The sequence below is a fragment of the Manacus vitellinus genome, unplaced genomic scaffold (genome assembly GCF_001715985.3).
Source record: "Manacus vitellinus isolate BGI_N305 unplaced genomic scaffold, ASM171598v3 ctg7180002428430_pilon, whole genome shotgun sequence".
Classification (NCBI taxonomy): Eukaryota; Metazoa; Chordata; class Aves; order Passeriformes; family Pipridae; genus Manacus; species Manacus vitellinus.
In genome coordinates, this window is record NW_021937741.1 from 1 (window position 1) to 5,421 (window position 5,421).

At 49.6% G+C, this 5,421-nt stretch overlaps 1 long non-coding RNA gene across 1 annotated transcript; it reads right to left on the reverse strand.

Annotated features, from left to right (window-relative positions):
• Positions 1-6: 6 nt before the first annotated feature.
• Positions 7-5,207, reverse strand: LOC112841451. Its single transcript, XR_003213025.2, has 3 exons — positions 4,841-5,207; positions 3,906-4,017; positions 7-3,402 (listed from the first exon to the last, which is right to left on the reverse strand). It is a non-coding gene; the product is annotated as an uncharacterized LOC112841451 (long non-coding RNA).
• Positions 5,208-5,421: the final 214 nt, after the last annotated feature.

Below are 5,421 nucleotides of genomic sequence, written 5' to 3' on the forward strand. Positions count from 1 at the left end.
AGAAATGGTGCCCAAAAGCAGCAGAAAGCAACTCCTTAACCCCAGCTGGGAGGTGTTAAGAAGCAGGCATTCTTTAGGGCAGCGTGCTGGACGCCTGCAGGAGAGTTCTTCTAATCCAGCCTGCTCAGGGACACAGGTAGGGCTTGGGATTACACACACTGATTCCAGAGGCATTGGGTATTCCCCCTTACTGAACACATGTCCATTACTGTGCTTTACACAGTCACCCCCCTATTGCAAGTCCCTATTTGGTCATTTGGGCTCTTCTCTGGGGGTCTCTGGTGGGTTTTTTGGCATCTGGTGCCCCCAAAGCTCAGGTGTCTGCTTCTTGACCTCGGTTCTCAGCATCACTGGTTTTCCCCACAGAGACTGTCATGTTTGGTTTGATCTTCTCTGGGTCCCCAGAGCTCAGCTCACATCCTGTTTGCTTGAGTTCCAGCCCTGATCCAATTCTCCAGGACTTCTCTAACATTCTATTGTTCCTTATTTGGCCAGAGCAGAATCTTGGGAGCAATGTTCTGCTTCTCCCAAACCAAGGCTCCCCCTGCCCCATCCACTGCCAAACAAGGCCACACATCGACTGCCATGGCCTCGACCACTCTCCAGATACAGAAAGATAAAGATCAGATTTTGCTCACAATCAGACATATTTGGTTAAGGAACAGATACAAACAGGATTCACTAATGAGCCCAGACTAACAGATCTCCCTAATAAGCACACCTGTTTGGTTCAGGAGCAGATACACAGGTGGAGTCCCATCACACCACATTTGTACCAACAAATAGACCCAGTTTGAGCTCATGAGCAGATACATGGAGACACAGCCCATTAGGTTGGAAGGTTCATCTAGAGCTCAGCTTTGGCTCAGGGGCTGTTGTTCAGCCTCAGCACTTCAGGGACAGCCACACAGGGCTTTACATTACACACACAGTTTCCAGATTCATTACAGAGTCTTGCTTACTTAATACAGACACTTGTAGGCAACACTTGGATCACCTTTGGCACTAAAAAGACATGTAAATTTTCCTCCCATGTCAACAGTGTTTGAACTGTTGTCAGAAGAGCAAAACAAGAGTGAAGCATTTTGTTTCTGCAGTCAAGTGGGAACCTCTGTCTGATGACATTCCCAAAGGCATCCCAAATACAGGGAGGATTGCACTGAACAGGATTGCAGTCTCTTTCCCAACCTGCTTAGTGCAACAAGGAACAGCCTCTGGCCACCCAGAGAAGGTATCCCCCAAGACTAGGAGATCTTTACACCCCCCTTTTCTGGGCAATTCAGTCACATCCATCTGCCAACATTCACCTGCAGCATTTCTACATTTTCCATCACCTCTTCCCACTCCACTGGCAGGGTTTGGATTATTTCTCTTGCACACACCACACTGCTGACTCACTGCTTGTACAACTGGGGTCAGTTTTGGACCAAGAACCCACTTGGGCAAATGTTTCAATAATTTGCTTCACTCCAAGGAATACCCTCATGTTCCCCATCCACCAGGTCACAGGAGATTGGCTCAGGGACTATTATTTGCCCACTTGGGGTAACTGCCCAGCCTCCTGGAGCAAATTTTGCTCCTGAGGTTTCAAGGAGTTGACAAGCCTTAGCACTAGACTCATTTTCTTCTCCTGGGAGAAGGATCTCTGTCAGGATCTCTGACCTGGGGGTGGGGAGTTCCTGTGCATCCAGGGAATTGTTTTCCATGCCGGACAAAGCTGCCCCCACTGGGAAACAATTCCCAACCAGGACTTTCCAAGGGGCTGTCTCCTAAGCCAGCTCTGCCCAAATACACTTCTCCTCTAGTCTGGAAGCAATCCCGCTCTGGGCTTCCTTTGCTGGGGCTGGGGCAGTTGACAGGTTGCTTCTTTCCTTCCTGGCCCAGCCTCCCTTGTCCTTGGAGAATTTCAAAGCCCACGGAGGCTCCTGGGCTCTGGACTACTTGCACTTTGTGTTTGGGATACCCCCTATCCACTCAGCCCAAGGAAATTCCACAGGGCCACACTCTGACCCCAACGTTGCTGCTCAGCATCAGTGGCCATCAAAAGATCATCCACACACTGCAATAAGGCTCCAAGAGGGTGGGTTTGGACTTCCCCATTCCTCCAGTCCCTTTGCCAGTCGAGTTCCAAATATTGGGGGGCTATTTTTAAACCCCTGCAAGAGGACCACCAAAGTCAGATGGGTTTTCCTCCCCGTCTTTGCATTTTCCCATTGGAAAGCAAAAAGCTCTTGACTTTCCCAACTCAAAGGGAGACAGAAAAAGGCAGCTTTCAAATCTAATCCTGTGAAACATATTAAACTCTCAGTTAGGGGAGTTAGCAAAGTGTAAGGATTCACTACAACTGCTTGTATATCTTCTACTCTATTCTTTATAGCTCTGAGGTCTTGGACTAACTGGCATAGCCTTCCATTTGCCTGCTTGACTGGCAAAACTGGAGCATTCCATTTAGATTCACGTTCTTTTCACAAGCAAAATTTCACCAATTGTTCTACAAAGGGTGAGAATCCCTTACAACTGTCTATTTGCAAAGGACATTGCTTTGGCCCCACCAACCCCACTCCAGGTTTCACTGGAATTCTCACGGGTTCTGCTCTCTTGGATCATGGAGGCACCTCTCCAGCCCATCCTGTTGGAACCACTGCATCCCCAGGTGATGGTGGCAGATGGATTACTTCTGCTTTTGGAGACTCTCAGGCAAAACCAGAAACTTCCACAGAATTAGGCTCTGCAATAATAACCTATCTTGGACCATTTTTAAATTGGATTGTGGCATTTCATTTTGCCAAGAGATCTCTCCCAAGCAGAGGCTTTGGGGAATTGGGGAAATACAAAAACTGGGGAGCCAACCACTGTTTTCCCAATTTAAAAGCCACAGCATTAAAAATGGCCCAGTTTCCCAATTCCCTGGCACACCAGACAATTGTTCTAGAATTGTCCCTTGAGTTTCATTTTCCCGGATTTAACACAGAGGAACAAGTTCCCACAGCCACAAACAATTGTGCTTAGCTTGGCTGGAACCAGATGTTCTGATGGGGAAGAATCCTCTGGTGCCCCCTCAGTCGTCTTCAGTGATGCCACGAGAGGGTTGGGAGGGTTCTGAAGTTTCAGTTGCGGACAATCCCATTTCCAGTGTCCATCTTTCTTACAGGATGCACAGGGACTGAGCCCAAGTCTCCTGGGGGGGATGTTTGAAGCAGGCTGCCCACGCTCTCGTCCTCTTCCTCTCCCCACGGGCACCATTTCCTCAGGGATTTCTTCCAGAACTGCAACTCCAACCTCCAACAATGTCCCCAAATTAGACTGATCTTGTCCCTCAGCTTGATTTTCCTTCCCGGGCTCACACCAAGGGCTCTGAGGGCGCTGCATTCACACCACAATCTTTCTGCCATTTCACAGGTTCTGCAAAGTGAAAAACACATCACCAGACATAACCTCCTTCCACTGCTGTTCCCCTTCTAAAACAGCATCAGCTGGAACAATGGATTCTAATTCAGTGTTCCAGAACAGCCACCCACTGATTCCAACACTCCATTAAATTCTCCCTGGGAGCTGTTCCTCCGGGGGGGCCACCAATCTTCATCCAATATTGCAAAATGCAACCAAGGGGGGACTTCTTCACAATTCCCCCTTCACATTGCCCACTTCCCAGCTCTAAACAGTAGACCCCAAATGTTACAATACAGAAACAAATACAAGTACAGAACAATAGTGATCGATACAACAAAGCCAGAGACCAAATTCCAGAGTACCAAAGAACCCACCCAAAGCGCTGGAAGATCCACAGGTCTCAGGTGAGCAGGATTCCCAAAATACCAAAGAACCCCCAGTGCGCTGAAAGATCCACACGTTTGACATGGGCAGGATTCCCAAAAAGAATGCCTTGTTATCCAGTGGGATCTCACCTGTGTCCCAGACTGGGCTGGGGATCTGTGCTCTTCTGCAGCAAAGTCCTGGGGCTGGCGTGAAGATCCAGAGATCCCTCGGATCCGCGGGAGATCAGGCAGAGGGTCCTGTCTGGGGGCCAGAAATGATACTGAAAAGCAGCAGAAACAAACTTCTTCACCCCAATCTGGAGATGTTAAAAAGAGCATTCTTCTTTATTCAGCATGCTGGGTGTTCAGAGGAGAGCTCCTCTAATCCACCGTGCCAAAGGACAGACAGGGCTTTTTATTACACACACTGTTTACATGTGCAGTCAATAGTCTGGCTTACTTAATACATATTCAGTACTTTGCTTTACATAGCCACACCCCGATTGGAAGTCCTTTTCTGGGCCTTCCGGGCCTTCTCTGTCATCCTGACCTCAGTTCTTGAGCAGCACAGCACCATTGTGTTTCACCACCAAAAATAAAGTTTGTTCTTTATTTTCTCTGGGTACCCAGGGCTTAGTTTACATCCTGCTTGTTTGGGACATCCCTTATCTAATTCTCTAGGACTTCTCCAGGATTACATTGTTCCTCATTTGGGCACTCCAGGGGACTGTGAGTAGAGTTTCTATTTCTTCTCTCAGGGGTTTGATGGAGACCATGAGGAGCTGGGAACTCATTGCAGGGACAGGAGGGAGCAGTTGGGAAGTACTAGGCAGGTGGGGGAGAGAACTGTTCAGAGAACAGCTGAGATACAGCTCGAGCAAGCTGGAAACTAAACTGTCATTTGGGGTCATCCCAGATCGATTGGATTTCAGAAATTACTCAACACAGGTGCCACCTCGTCCAGCCAAGCCCAGGAGATCAACCTGCTCAGCAGCTGCAAGAGCGGGATGTTCATGTGCCTGCTGCCATCTCCCCAAAGCCATTATCCCACTCCTGCTGACAAGATGGGCAAGATGAGCATCTACCTCACAAGATCTGCTGCCGCAAGAAGAGCGTGTCCCAAAGGATGTCCTCAGCCTTCTCAGAGGGGACGTCAGATCCTCTCCAGGGATGGTCCCAGCCCTTCCCAATCCGGACTGGGCACCAGCTCCAACTCTTCCCTGGAAAACAAACAACAAATTCATGAACAGAGATTACAAACCAAAAGTGGAAACAAGAAAAAAAGGTAAAATGTTAACCTTCTGTCAGGGTTCTGAGGAAGGCCCAAGCCCTCCAGGCCAAAGAAAAACCCCACCTCCTCCAGCTCAGGAAAACCCAGGCCTTCTCCCTGCCCTGCTGCACTGGCCCAAAGAAAGGCTCCTAAGCCAAGGCAGCCCCAGCCTTTCCTGGCCTGCAGCCCAAAGCAGCTGGTGTTCTGCAGCCCCGCCTTTGCTCCCCCCACGGGGTTTGTTTTTGGCAGGCTGGCTGCCCCTGCCCCAGCCCCGCCCAGCAAAGGGGCAGTGGCAGAGGCTGGTGGCAGAGCCGGGCTCCCATTTCACACCCAGCCCAGAGCACCCGCCCGCCCTCCTGCCAAGAAGCAGCTTGGCAGCCGGCTGAAGAATTCCTC